The 15953-nt window shown below is 38.6% G+C and overlaps 1 protein-coding gene and 1 long non-coding RNA gene across 4 annotated transcripts in view; one reads left to right on the plus strand and one right to left on the minus strand.

Moving 5' to 3' along the window:
• Positions 1-16: 16 nt before the first annotated feature.
• LOC141386453 (uncharacterized) lies at positions 17-14541 on the minus strand. Its single transcript, XR_012408381.1, has 4 exons — positions 11614-14541; positions 3102-11559; positions 2913-3047; positions 17-2845 (listed from the first exon to the last, which is right to left on the minus strand). It is a non-coding gene; the product is annotated as an uncharacterized lncRNA (long non-coding RNA).
• The window catches only part of LOC141386450 (kinesin-like protein costa), a 31409-nt gene continuing 15521 nt past the window's right edge, over positions 66-15953 (plus strand). The window contains exons 1-4 of one of the 3 annotated variants that reach the window (XM_073954939.1): positions 66-529; positions 585-764; positions 840-949; positions 1044-2068. The gene's annotated coding sequence lies outside the window, so the exon portion shown is untranslated. Of the gene's footprint in view, positions 530-584; positions 765-839; positions 2069-15953 lie in introns of all 3 variants that reach the window. The other 2 variants (XM_073954938.1, XM_073954940.1) reach the window with 2 other exon arrangements.

A 15953-nucleotide genomic window follows, 5' to 3' on the forward strand; every position in this document is an offset into this window, starting at 1 on the left:
CTCAGGTCGAAACAAGTAGTAGTAGTAGTAATATTTTATTTGAGTCTTCTTCTTTTCTTAATACAGGTAATCAAAGCGAAATGATGACATGGATAAATTCTTAGAGCTATTGTTGTCTTACTCTAATAACAATAAGTGAATGAAATGCTACATGCGAAATATGACAAAGCATAATGTAAAATGTAAACAAATAGTAGTATGAAACATAAGGCTTGCTCCAGGCCTCGACTATGACGATCAGAGCATTATTGTCTGTATAAATAAATAAATAACAACAAATTAAAACTAAATAACAATAATACAGGCTGTTAAACTGCATAACAAACAGCGATATTGTATATATAATACAAATTGAATTGATAATACATACATATGTATGTACATACGGATGTATATAATTATTATGTGTGAAATTAAAAACGAAAGCTCCGCAAAGAGCAGTGGAATACTAATGTTTATAAAAAAAATTTGTGTAATTGATATATTATCACAGATAAAAGGTGGTTATGTTATCCTCTATGGGATCCAGGTACTGATTTGGTAAAAAAGTGTGGTAAAGTATAATCATCTATATCTTCCTCCAGAGCCTCGTTTAGGATGCCCACTGACGATAGATAAGATGATTCGGTCCAGGATGTGTGTTTTTCCAATTCGTGAATTATGCTTATTAGGGAGTTTTCATGGGTTGCCAGTTTCTCTACAAAAATTTTTTGATGGCACAGAGCATACTTACAAAATGGAACAACGCCAGCCACGTTGTATATGTAAGTATTGGAAAATCGTTTTTGTTGAGTTTCAAAATTTTTGTTGACACACTTCCGCAAAATCTTTCTTTCTAGGATTTCCAACTCCTTGGCAACTACTGGCGAAATAGAAAACCAGATTGGAAAACCATAAGTTAGTATGGATCTTATGGCAACCTTGTAAAGAAGCAGCTTTGTTTTCTGCGGTAAGTATTTGTTATTAAGGATGTATGAAAACTTCCCTATAACTCCCTTTGTTTTTTTCATGATGTTGCGGGCATGAGTGTTGAATTTCATTAGATTATTGAAGTTTATGCCGAGGTATTTAATGGATGTTTCAAAGGGGATTTCTAACTTAAGTAGCTTACTTTCTGGTACTACGTAACGTGGACATTTCCCCGAGGCACTGCGTATACAGATCGCAACAGACTTAGCAGCATTGATTTTGATGCCCACCGTTTGTAATAATCGTTAATTGTGTGCAGATGAGAAGTAGCAGAAGCCAGTGCTTTGTAATGTACAAAATGGTTTACTAGGGGTCCCTAATGTAACCACTGTATGAGAGGCAGGCAGAAAAATAATGAAACAAAAATTCTAGAAAGTTTTCGGGCCATCAAGAGGACTGGGAGCCATAAAAACTAGCTGCAGTCAGGAGGGGGGTTCGGGTCCCCTTAATGTCTCCGTACCTACTCTCTCTACACAAACAAAATTATTTGTATAGACTCCCGTTTTAAATTAATCTAAACATGCAACAAGAATAATTGAAATCTAAATGAGAACTGTTTCCAACCATAAAAAATTGATCCCCAACTGATTGAATATATTGGCAATTATATATATTATCTATCATACTCCTCAATATAATTGAAATGAGATTCCGGATGGACTGGAATCTAAAGCCTCATTACCCAACCCTACCATGACCTTAATGGCTTTATTATTATTAAGGCCCCTAACTTCCGTAACCCTGGCCTAATTATACATCACCACCGTAAAGTAAAAGATATTCACAGATACATTGTTAATTCACAAGCAATCGAACAAATTCATTTATTGTGTGTAAAAAAAACAGGGATTGATTACTATCAATAATGATAATGAAGTTCAGGTCAAACTCGAACATGTTTGATAGTACTAATTGACTTTGAATTTTAAGTTCATTATTAAGTCTGGTTTTAAAGGTTACGACTTCATAAATGTGGAGGTTTAACTTTAAGGTTATGTATAAATTAAATTTAAGTGTAAAATAATCAAAGAATTGAGAAATGTAGTATAGAATTTACCATTGCAAAGTATAAAAATTCATAATAACTAACCAATAAATGGTAATTTCAAAAGCTCTATCTGTAGTTTTTCCCTCGAAAAAAAGGGCAATCATGTATGAAAACAACAAAATCGTAAGTTATAGAAAAACTTCGCAATGTTAGCTATTACGACATTCCTTTTCAACAACAACAAAAAATATATATTTTTTTGTTACGCAAATTTTAGATAACTTCCACAAGACTTAAGATTTCACGTATTTTTTTAGACATTGGCATATAAAAGACAACTCATTCTTGTATCACAATCAATTATACAGATTTGTTGCACTTACCACTTTTGGTAGTCATCCTTGAAAGACGTCGAGGCCTCGAAGAACTTTTCTGCAGACTCATGTGGCTGTATTAAGTAAATTTAGTTGGTGCTTATTATATGCCTTGATACTGTGAAACCTTTTATACAAGCAGATATAATAGACTTATTCCTTTAACTTATTCTAAAACAGCTTCACGATCGATGTTTCTCAAGGAAAATTCAGTACTTGTCGTTAGATAATACTCCTTGTATTTAGAGGTTATGGTTACGATGATACGAAGTAGTATTAAGTATTCCAAAGTAAGGCTGGCATGGCAGATATTTGTATTCAATTATATGTCGACTTAGTTTGGCACACCATAAACATTGGTACAACAGGTCTGGTTGCCAAGAGTTATGAATATGCCTCTGGATGTTATATGTTATTTGGGGAATTTAATAATACCAGATGTACAGCCCTCTGTGGCTGCGGGAACCACCAACTCCAATGATACAACAGGGAGGTTAGGTTCGCGGCAAGTGGGCTGGAGATTGAAAAACGACAGAATTATAACAATTTCCAGGATGCATGGGATAAAAAACGGAATTTACCTGTGCACAATTGTTAATTTTGAATACAAAAATTTGATTTAGACAACAGCGACTCTAGTCAGATTCGATGATAGGGTGTTGCATCAATTTGTACACTCAAATACTGACAATATTAGACGAAGTTTTCTTTCTTTTCTATAAGAAGTTTATGTTTAACTAAATATTTTCAAAGAATACTTCGGAAATTACCGTATATGCGTAAATACGTTCACGTCGTTTTGGGTGTTCTAAAGTTAGTTAATAAAATTCACTTGGAATAATTGAGTTAATAATTTATTTAACACTCTGGTCACAGCTCTATTTAGCAGACGTAGTTTTTTTTATCGCTTTATTGCTATACTTCTTTATGATGTGGTTTGGTTCAAGTTCACGAAAAGAAAGATCGAAATCATTTTGGTGGTTGTGCTTCCAAGCCTCTCTGTGAACAAGAAGGGTAGAGAAGAACAAAATTCACCACGGCTCAGTCTTCAGGGGGACATTAGAGAATGAAACCTTTACGGTTATCGTCCAGAATATGACCCGTTTATATATTAATTGGTTCATCTGTATTAGTAATACTAAGAAGCGCACAAAAAAGAAACAAACTGGTGTAATGTGGGAAAAAATTAAAAAAAGTAATACCAGATGTACGGCTCGAACCTGGGCTACTGGTGTTGTAGATCGATGTGCTACCCTTTGGGCTACTGTCGATCTTACGCAACCTACGACTAAAAGTGAGCTACTGTTCTACCCAACACAACGGTGTTAACACCCACATAGATATTACCCCATGGTGGGGGTAGAAGATGTAACTGCATACAATAGTAACTGAGACTTAATGCCAGTGTAAAAGAGAATTAAAGAAAGAGGGTAGAGTGAAGAGTAATCGAAGATAAGAGGAGGTGGGAGTGGGCCGGCATATCCCAGCACACCATTCTGCCTGCAATATGGTTTACACTGCTACCTAATATTAAAAAAAAATTGCAGAGGGATTGATTGGCCACAGTCATTACAAACCGGGTAATATTGATCCCTTGGATTGCAATATTAACCGGCGCAAACAAAAACCATTACGGACGAATATCTTTTGCATGATAGGTTCACGTCGTATTGCTAAGAAGATCTCTTAGGATGTAGTAGTTGTTGCCCACTTTTGATTGAACAACCGCCTTTATAAAGAGTGGTGATAATTTGGCATTATAATTTTTGGACGCATCGCTCTGAGAAAAATTTCTTCGGAATACAAATTGCCCCACTGTATAAGAGACCGGTCTTGCACGCAAGTTATATTGGTGTTTATTGGTCTCATACGCCTGCGATATATTTTTCCTTAGCTCACTTCTTATCAATGTAAGGCGATCCTCTCGACTTATTTGAGCTGTGGGTTCATCTAAAAGTTGCAAATTCCTAAGAAGCTGATAGGAATCCCCGTGTGTAATCATATTAATGCCAAAAGTGGCAAAATATGGTGAGTGCTTTATTGCCTGGTGAACCGAATTCCTAAGCGCACAACTGATGGCGGAAATATGTTCATCCCACATTTTGTGGTCTTTTTTGAGGTAGGACCGAATACCTGAAATAATGGATCTGTTGACCCTCTCCGACGCGTTAGCTTGGGGAGAGTATAATGCCGTATATGTATGTTTAATTCCGAGCTTAGTCAAAAACGCATTAAAATCATTGTCTTTAAATTGCGAGCCATTGTCGCTGACTAAGTACTCAGGAACTCCATATACATGCAAAATGCTTTCTAACAAAAATTTCTGAACGCTAGCAGAGGAAAATTTTCGGAGAGGGTGCAACCAATGATATTTAGTCAGATGATCCAATACGATAAAAAGTCCTATATGTCCATTCTTTGACCTTGGATAAGGGCCAAGAAAATCTACATATAAGCGTTGAAATGGCCGTATTGTTAAAACCTGTTTTCCCATTTCAGGTTTAAGAATCACATTTGTAGGTTTTGTGGTCTTGCAGACTTCACAATCCCTAATGAAATTCCTCACATCTGTCAATAAGCCAGGCCAATAAAAATTCCTGCGAATCAGTTCAACGGTTTTATGCATGCCACCGTGAGCAGCTATAGGGGAAGAATGAAACCTGGAGATAATACTTTGGGAAAGGCTCTTGGGGATCCAAAGTTTCCACGCACTCTCTTCCTGCTGGGGGTCACCGGAGTAGTGGTCTGTGCGGATGTAAACAAATTTATCCACGATTTTTAGATCGGGATATTTGGAGCCATTTTCTGAAATTTTGGATTTTAGAGTGACATAATCTTTGTCTTCGAAATAAGGCGAATTCAGATCCACTTCTGGCTCGGCAAGTTCCAAGGCTGCGAATTCATCAGTGGGGATTCGGGATAAGGCATCGGGTACTACGTGATCTTTCCCCTTACGGTGGCTTATGGTAAATCTGTATGGCTGAAGTTTAAACACCCACCTGGCCAGCCTGCCGGTAAGGTCTGGTTGACTCATAAGCCACTTTAAGGAGGAATGATCCGTAATAACCTCGAAGTCTTGGAGCTCCAAGTAACACCGAAAGCGCTTTATAGCTTCAATGGCAGCTAAGCATTCCCTTTCGGTTACGCTGTAGTTGCGTTGTGAAGTGTTTAATTTTTTTGACATAAAGGCTATTGGCCTTTCTTCTCCAGTTTCATCAAATTGCACAAGGACTGCACCAATCCCATAATCAGATGCATCACAGTGCAAATAAAACTTCTTCTTGAAGTCGGGATTAGCAAGAACGGGGGCGGTGGTCAGACGTTTCTTCACTTCTTCAAAAGCTTCTTGAGCTTCTGGAGTCCACTTAAATCGTTTTTTCGTGGACAATATTTCTGTGATAGGAAATGTGAGTGAAGAGAAATTTTCGATGAAACGTCTGTACCAACCGGCTAACCCCAAAAATCCACGAACCTGCTTTATGGTTTTTGGTACAGGCCATTGTGCAATCGATTCTACCTTTTCCGGATCAGTCTGTATGCCTCCATGTCCTATAACATACCCCAAGTATTTGACCTGGGTCACACAGAACTGACATTTTTCAATATTCAAGGTCAGATTGGCGGTTCTGAACTCTTGGGCTATTCTGGCAAGTATGGATACATGAGTGGGGAAATCTTCGGTTATGATAACCAGGTCGTCAAGGTACCCGAACACGCAATGCTCAAGGTCTGGCGGAATTATTTGATCCATCAGACGGCACATCGTCTGTGGTGCTGTGCACAGACCAAAAGGCATTACAGTGAACTGGTACAAAGGACGACCTGGTACCGTAAACGCAGTTAAGGGTTTAGATTTCTCGCTTAATCCAATTTGCCAGTATGCGTCCTTGAGGTCGAGTTTGGTAATTATATTGGCTTTAGGCAAGCGAGCAAATATACCCTCGATGCTGGGAAGTGGGTATGCATCTTTAGATGTGACTTGGTTGAGTCTCCTTGCGTCCAGGCACAACCTGACTTTGTTTGGTTTTAGAACCAAACGCATAGGAGAACTCCACGGAGATGACGAGGGTTCGATAACCCCTAAAGCGAGCATCCTATCGATTTCTTGGAACATTAAGTTCTCCACCGCGGGGGAAACCGGATAGAACCGCTGCTTTATGGGTTTCGCGTCCCCAACGTCTATCTCGTGCTCGATAAGCTTGGTTCGACCTAAGCCTTGCTTGGAAAAATTGGGGAATAACTCGACTATACAGTCGAGTTGGTTTTGTTGACTGATAGTCAAGGGGTATTTTTGGGTGTCAGTTGTAGTTTTCAAGGAAGACAGTTTTCTTGCATCGGGTTTTGAGAGGTGGTCTGAATTGTTGCCAAGATTTTGGTAGACCGATGGTTCCGTAACAATGGCTGGTTCGAAAATGTCTGAAGCGAGGTTGAATGCTTGAAAAAAGTCCAAACCCAAAATTACTCTTAGGGTGATTGATGGAACAATGAGCATTTTCAAACGTCGTTTCTCACCACGAAATGTTACGTCTACATCTAAGAACCCGATAGTTTTTTGGATGGTCCCATCCGCAGTTTTTACACCTGACTTGTTGGCTACAAACTGGTTAAATTTAGAAAAGTCTTCCTGAGCTAGATTGGACCCGATGCAGGAGACATTTGCTCCAGTATCTAAAAGTCCGCATTCATAAAAGTTTAGAAATTGTATCTTTGCATAATACCGTTTGTCACTGGTATTATTGACTATTGATGAAATAACAAGCTTGCTGGTAAGTTTTCGTCGTTTAAAATACGATCTTAACCGAGCAGTTGAACGTTTTGGAAGTCTGTTAACACAGTTTATGTTAAAAATTTGGTCACGTTTGGTTATGTAGTCCTTATAACGTTCATGATAAGGGCGAATGGGGCTCAGCAGCTTAGCTGGGTTAATGTAATGGGAGCAATTGCGCTTCAGAATGGATATGGGAGACGAAACATCGAGGTTGTTGTCTGTGTTTAAAAGACTGGATTGAGTTATGGTTGCTTCTGCTGCAGGTTCTGTCGTGAGAAGTTTTTTGAAACCCCTAACTTTTTCTCAGAACACCTCACACATTGTGGTTTATACACGTTCTTCGTGCCACAACCATAACAAAATATTGTGCGTTGCTGAACACAATCGTCCCAGAAGTGACCACTTTGGTCGCAGTTCCAACACTTTGCTGGACTGGGGTTGTAGTTAACGGCATCAACACAAATATCTGGATTTGAATCTGAAACCAATTCCTCCGAATGGTTCAATTCAGCGATATTTCTTCTAGGAGCAGTGTTAGTGCTAATCTGAGATTTTATCGTAAAATTTTTCCGATAAGATTCCTCTGCGAATAATTTCTCCCTTCTTTGTACCAGGTTACGGAGATGAGCAATCGTGAAGACGGGCACGTACAAAAGCTCATGCCGAATTTCTGGTCTCAGATTTCTAACGAGTATTTCAACCAGTTCCTCTTCGGGCAGTGGTTGCTCTAGGCGGTCCACAATGGAACATACTGAATCGTAAAATGATTCAAAGTTTTCGCCAGGCTTCATTTTTCGATTTCTAATCTCCTCTTTAATCTCAAAACTTGAACGCATGTCTTTAAATTGGCACTTCAAAGCTGCACAAAATGAGGTCCACTCAATGGATTCGGCCTGTTTGTGGTAGCGCCAATACCACTCCCGGGCCTTTCCAGTTAAAAGTACTGGAATATTTTTACAAATGATAGAAAAATTGTTTTCGAAGTGCTCTTTGGTCAAAGATTTTATCCTATACAAAAATTCCTCTACCGTTAGACCTGTGCTGGTGCCGTCAAATTTGACGTTCCAGTTTTGTATAATCGCCGTCAGCTTCTCTGGTCGAGAGTAGATCATTTGATCTACTTGGCTATGACTTGACCGACGACCGTTATGGTTAGGCTGTTGGGGAATTTCATCAGAATTCGGATTATGATCAATAGTATCCAGCGGTTCTGAGTCTAGGTTTGGAGGTGGATTCAAGGCAGGGTTATTCTGCAAATTTAAATTTCGAAAATACTTGGCAATATTTTTTTCAATCATTTCGTTTATTTTCGAATAATTGATTATAATGGGATTTTGAGATGGAGGTTTGAAGTTAGATTTAGGTTTTTGAGGAGGAAACGAACCAATGTTTCTCATTGGAGAAAAAGGTTCATTTACATCAATGAGATTCTCAGTATTTTGTCTAGGAGTTTCTTCTTGGTCAAAATTGTCAGTAAAGAGTGTTTTACTGAGGTTTCGGGTTATAGGACGGTGGGCCATTGCCCCTCTACCTTTCCCTCGAATAGCGTTTTTAGTTTTTTTCTCATACACAGTTTGGGTTGACATTTCTAAAGTATTGTCATTCGTGACTACTTTAGAATTTTCATTCGTGATTACTTTAGAATTGTCATTCGTGATGACTTTACCAGTGTATTTTCGTAAATCGGTTAAATTGCATGGTAGCTTGCAATGGGGACATTCGCCCGAATTGGACAATGCTTGTTCCACGCACGCGCGATGAAAAATATGACCGCAGTTTGTAATTGTATAACATTCTTCGGTGTCAAACAACATAGCTTCTTCACAAATACTGCAGTTTTCGTCGAGTTGAACTGACGCAAGTGAATGTGCCCCTAGGGACTGCGGTGGTGGACTGCGTTGAGTCATTTTAAATGACGAATTTGCTTAAGGATTCGAAGTAAGCAATATGCAATTGATAAAAGAAAATGTATGTTTAAAACCACGTATTGCTGGTATAAACAATTTTGATATGCCACTAAATAAATTCAAACATAAATTTTTACGGTGTTTCGGTGATGTATAAACAGGGTAGAAGCATTTTAATGAATATGATAGATAAGAGAAAACTAATTACAAAACCTGGCTATGGAGTGGCTACTTTCCATATAAACGGATTAATATTTGACAAACTAACCTTCACCTGATTTCTTCGGGTTGAACTGTTTTCTACGGACTTTATAATGCATCAAGCAAAAATAAAGTAAATCCGGTAGAAAACAGGAGGCTCATAACTCAGTCAAAAATCTTCCAGAATCTATGGAAATAGACACCAACGAATTGAAGGAAAAAGCTTGTTCGACTATAACTCAAATTGAAAGAAATATAAGATACATTCCGGGTTCATGATCCGAAACAATCAGACCGTTGACATTTCCACAGATGTCTTATAATTATTCAATAAGCAGTTCCATCCGAACAAACTACCACCTCCAACCGTTTTCATGTTTGAAATCTATATTTTAGAATTGGTCTATTGAAAAGGGCTCATTAAACGCTAAAAAATTGGCTCATAGATATACCATCATACCTAAACTTTGGTATAATCCGGTCAAAATAAAATATTGACCTAAAATTTTGTGGCCAAAATTTAGGTTCTCTTTGCCCCACGCCAGGCGCCATTCATTTATGTAATGTACAAAATGGTTTACTAGGGGTCCCTAATGTAACCACTGTATGAGAGGCAGGCAGAAAAATAATGAAACAAAAATTCTAGAAAGTTTTCGGGCCATCAAGAGGACTGGGAGCCATAAAAACTAGCTGCAGTCAGGAGGGGGGTTCGGGTCCCCTTAATGTCTCCGTACCTACTCTCTCTACACAAACAAAATTATTTGTATAGACTCCCGTTTTAAATTAATCTAAACATGCAACAAGAATAATTGAAATCTAAATGAGAACTGTTTCCAACCATAAAAAATTGATCCCCAACTGATTGAATATATTGGCAATTATATATATTATCTATCATACTCCTCAATATAATTGAAATGAGATTCCGGATGGACTGGAATCTAAAGCCTCATTACCCAACCCTACCATGACCTTAATGGCTTTATTATTATTAAGGCCCCTAACTTCCGTAACCCTGGCCTAATTATACATCACCACCGTAAAGTAAAAGATATTCACAGATACATTGTTAATTCACAAGCAATCGAACAAATTCATTTATTGTGTGTAAAAAAAACAGGGATTGATTACTATCAATAATGATAATGAAGTTCAGGTCAAACTCGAACATGTTTGATAGTACTAATTGACTTTGAATTTTAAGTTCATTATTAAGTCTGGTTTTAAAGGTTACGACTTCATAAATGTGGAGGTTTAACTTTAAGGTTATGTATAAATTAAATTTAAGTGTAAAATAATCAAAGAACTGAGAAATGTAGTATAGAATTTACCATTGCAAAGTATAAAAATTCATAATAACTAACCAATAAATGGTAATTTCAAAAGCTCTATCTGTAGTTTTTCCCTCGAAAAAAAGGGCAATCATGTATGAAAACAACAAAATCGTAAGTTATAGAAAAACTTCGCAATGTTAGCTATTACGACATTCCTTTTCAACAACAACAAAAAATATATATTTTTTTGTTACGCAAATTTTAGATAACTTCCACAAGACTTAAGATTTCACGTATTTTTTTAGACATTGGCATATAAAAGACAACTCATTCTTGTATCACAATCAATTATACAGATTTGTTGCACTTACCACTTTTGGTAGTCATCCTTGAAAGACGTCGAGGCCTCGAAGAACTTTTCTGCAGACTCATGTGGCTGTATTAAGTAAATTTAGTTGGTGCTTATTATATGCCTTGATACTGTGAAACCTTTTATACAAGCAGATATAATAGACTTATTCCTTTAACTTATTCTAAAACAGCTTCACGATCGATGTTTCTCAAGGAAAATTCAGTACTTGTCGTTAGATAATACTCCTTGTATTTAGAGGTTATGGTTACGATGATACGAAGTAGTATTAAGTATTCCAAAGTAAGGCTGGCATGGCAGATATTTGTATTCAATTATATGTCGACTTAGTTTGGCACACCATAAACATTGGTACAACAGGTCTGGTTGCCAAGAGTTATGAATATGCCTCTGGATGTTATATGTTATTTGGGGAATTTAATAATACCAGATGTACAGCCCTCTGTGGCTGCGGGAACCACCAACTCCAATGATACAACAGGGAGGTTAGGTTCGCGGCAAGTGGGCTGGAGATTGAAAAACGACAGAATTATAACAATTTCCAGGATGCATGGGATAAAAAACGGAATTTACCTGTGCACAATTGTTAATTTTGAATACAAAAATTTGATTTAGACAACAGCGACTCTAGTCAGATTCGATGATAGGGTGTTGCATCAATTTGTACACTCAAATAGTGACAATATTAGACGAAGTTTTCTTTCTTTTCTATAAGAAGTTTATGTTTAACTAAATATTTTCAAAGAATACTTCGGAAATTACCGTATATGCGTAAATACGTTCACGTCGTTTTGGGTGTTCTAAAGTTAGTTAATAAAATTCACTTGGAATAATTGAGTTAATAATTTATTTAACACTCTGGTCACAGCTCTATTTAGCAGACGTAGTTTTTTTTATCGCTTTATTGCTATACTTCTTTATGATGTGGTTTGGTTCAAGTTCACGAAAAGAAAGATCGAAATCATTTTGGTGGTTGTGCTTCCAAGCCTCTCTGTGAACAAGAAGGGTAGAGAAGAACAAAATTCACCACGGCTCAGTCTTCAGGGGGACATTAGAGAATGAAACCTTTACGGTTATCGTCCAGAATATGACCCGTTTATATATTAATTGGTTCATCTGTATTAGTAATACTAAGAAGCGCACAAAAAAGAAACAAACTGGTGTAATGTGGGAAAAAATTAAAAAAAGTAATACCAGATGCACGGCTCGAACCTGGGCTACTGGTGTTGTAGATCGATGTGCTACCCTTTGGGCTACTGTCGATCTTACGCAACCTACGACTAAAAGTGAGCTACTGTTCTACCCAACACAACGGTGTTAACACCCACATAGATATTACCCCATGGTGGGGGTAGAAGATGTAACTGCATACAATAGTAACTGAGACTTAATGCCAGTGTAAAAGAGAATTAAAGAAAGAGGGTAGAGTGAAGAGTAATCGAAGATAAGAGGAGGTGGGAGTGGGCCGGCATATCCCAGCACACCATTCTGCCTGCAATATGGTTTACACTGCTACCTAATATTAAAAAAAAATTGCAGAGGGATTGATTGGCCACAGTCATTACAAACCGGGTAATATTGATCCCTTGGATTGCAATATTAACCGGCGCAAACAAAAACCATTACGGACGAATATCTTTTGCATGATAGGTTCCCGTCGTATTGCTAAGAAGATCTCTTAGGATGTAGTAGTTGTTGCCCACTTTTGATTGAACAACCGCCTTTATAAAGAGTGGTGATAATTTGGCATTATAATTTTTGGACGCATCGCTCTGAGAAAAATTTCTTCGGAATACAAATTGCCCCACTGTATAAGAGACCGGTCTTGCACGCAAGTTATATTGGTGTTTATTGGTCTCATACGCCTGCGATATATTTTTCCTTAGCTCACTTCTTATCAATGTAAGGCGATCCTCTCGACTTATTTGAGCTGTGGGTTCATCTAAAAGTTGCAAATTCCTAAGAAGCTGATAGGAATCCCCGTGTGTAATCATATTAATGCCAAAAGTGGCAAAATATGGTGAGTGCTTTATTGCCTGGTGAACCGAATTCCTAAGCGCACAACTGATGGCGGAAATATGTTCATCCCACATTTTGTGGTCTTTTTTGAGGTAGGACCGAATACCTGAAATAATGGATCTGTTGACCCTCTCCGACGCGTTAGCTTGGGGAGAGTATAATGCCGTATATGTATGTTTAATTCCGAGCTTAGTCAAAAACGCATTAAAATCATTGGCTTTAAATTGCGAGCCATTGTCGCTGACTAAGTACTCAGGAACTCCATATACATGCAAAATGCTTTCTAACAAAAATTTCTGAACGCTAGCAGAGGAAAATTTTCGGAGAGGGTGCAACCAATGATATTTAGTCAGATGATCCAATACGATAAAAAGTCCTATATGTCCATTCTTTGACCTTGGATAAGGGCCAAGAAAATCTACATATAAGCGTTGAAATGGCCGTATTGTTAAAACCTGTTTTCCCATTTCAGGTTTAAGAATCACATTTGTAGGTTTTGTGGTCTTGCAGACTTCACAATCCCTAATGAAATTCCTCACATCTGTCAATAAGCCAGGCCAATAAAAATTCCTGCGAATCAGTTCAACGGTTTTATGCATGCCACCGTGAGCAGCTATAGGGGAAGAATGAAACCTGGAGATAATACTTTGGGAAAGGCTCTTGGGGATCCAAAGTTTCCACGCACTCTCTTCCTGCTGGGGGTCACCGGAGTAGTGGTCTGTGCGGATGTAAACAAATTTATCCACGATTTTTAGATCGGGATATTTGGAGCCATTTTCTGAAATTTTGGATTTTAGAGTGACATAATCTTTGTCTTCGAAATAAGGCGAATTCAGATCCACTTCTGGCTCGGCAAGTTCCAAGGCTGCGAATTCATCAGTGGGGATTCGGGATAAGGCATCGGGTACTACGTGATCTTTCCCCTTACGGTGGCTTATGGTAAATCTGTATGGCTGAAGTTTAAACACCCACCTGGCCAGCCTGCCGGTAAGGTCTGGTTGACTCATAAGCCACTTTAAGGAGGAATGATCCGTAATAACCTCGAAGTCTTGGAGCTCCAAGTAACACCGAAAGCGCTTTATAGCTTCAATGGCAGCTAAGCATTCCCTTTCGGTTACGCTGTAGTTGCGTTGTGAAGTGTTTAATTTTTTTGACATAAAGGCTATTGGCCTTTCTTCTCCAGTTTCATCAAATTGCACAAGGACTGCACCAATCCCATAATCAGATGCATCACAGTGCAAATAAAACTTCTTCTTGAAGTCGGGATTAGCAAGAACGGGGGCGGTGGTCAGACGTTTCTTCACTTCTTCAAAAGCTTCTTGAGCTTCTGGAGTCCACTTAAATCGTTTTTTCGTGGACAATATTTCTGTGATAGGAAATGTGAGTGAAGAGAAATTTTCGATGAAACGTCTGTACCAACCGGCTAACCCCAAAAATCCACGAACCTGCTTTATGGTTTTTGGTACAGGCCATTGTGCAATCGATTCTACCTTTTCCGGATCAGTCTGTATGCCTCCATGTCCTATAACATACCCCAAGTATTTGACCTGGGTCACACAGAACTGACATTTTTCAATATTCAAGGTCAGATTGGCGGTTCTGAACTCTTGGGCGATTCTGGCAAGTATGGATACATGAGTGGGGAAATCTTCGGTTATGATAACCAGGTCGTCAAGGTACCCGAACACGCAATGCTTAAGGTCTGGCGGAATTATTTGATCCATCAGACGGCACATCGTCTGTGGTGCTGTGCACAGACCAAAAGGCATTACAGTGAACTGGTACAAAGGACGACCTGGTACCGTAAACGCAGTTAAGGGTTTAGATTTCTCGCTTAATCCAATTTGCCAGTATGCGTCCTTGAGGTCGAGTTTGGTAATTATATTGGCTTTAGGCAAGCGAGCAAATATACCCTCGATGCTGGGAAGTGGGTATGCATCTTTAGATGTGACTTGGTTGAGTCTCCTTGCGTCCAGGCACAACCTGACTTTGTTTGGTTTTAGAACCAAACGCATAGGAGAACTCCACGGAGATGACGAGGGTTCGATAACCCCTAAAGCGAGCATCCTATCGATTTCTTGGAACATTAAGTTCTCCACCGCGGGGGAAACCGGATAGAACCGCTGCTTTATGGGTTTCGCGTCCCCAACGTCTATCTCGTGCTCGATAAGCTTGGTTCGACCTAAGCCTTGCTTGGAAAAATTGGGGAATAACTCGACTATACAGTCGAGTTGGTTTTGTTGACTGATAGTCAAGGGGTATTTTTGGGTGTCAGTTGTAGTTTTCAAGGAAGACAGTTTTCTTGCATCGGGTTTTGAGAGGTGGTCTGAATTGTTACCAAGATTTTGGTAGACCGATGGTTCCGTAACAATGGCTGGTTCGAAAATGTCTGAAGCGAGGTTGAATGCTTGAAAAAAGTCCAAACCCAAAATTACTCTTAGGGTGATTGATGGAACAATGAGCATTTTCAAACGTCGTTTCTCACCACGAAATGTTACGTCTACATCTAAGAACCCGATAGTTTTTTGGATGGTCCCATCCGCAGTTTTTACACCTGACTTGTTGGCTACAAACTGGTTAAATTTAGAAAAGTCTTCCTGAGCTAGATTGGACCCGATGCAGGAGACATTTGCTCCAGTATCTAAAAGTCCGCATTCATAAAAGTTTAGAAATTGTATCTTTGCATAATACCGTTTGTCACTGGTATTATTGACTATTGATGAAATAACAAGCTTGCTGGTAAGTTTTCGTCGTTTAAAATACGATCTTAACCGAGCAGTTGAACGTTTTGGAAGTCTGTTAACACAGTTTATGTTAAAAATTTGGTCACGTTTGGTTATGTAGTCCTTATAACGTTCATGATAAGGGCGAATGGGGCTCAGCAGCTTAGCTGGGTTAATGTAATGGGAGCAATTGCGCTTCAGAATGGATATGGGAGACGAAACATCGAGGTTGTTGTCTGTGTTTAAAAGACTGGATTGAGTTATGGTTGCTTCTGCTGCAGGTTCTGTCGTGAGAAGTTTTTTGAAACCCCTAACTTTTTCTCAGAACACCTCACACATTGTGGTTTATACACGTTCTTC

Source organism: Musca autumnalis, unplaced genomic scaffold, assembly GCF_047663935.1.
Source record: "Musca autumnalis isolate F117 unplaced genomic scaffold, ASM4766393v1 scaffold_5, whole genome shotgun sequence".
Taxonomy (NCBI): domain Eukaryota; kingdom Metazoa; phylum Arthropoda; class Insecta; order Diptera; family Muscidae; genus Musca; species Musca autumnalis.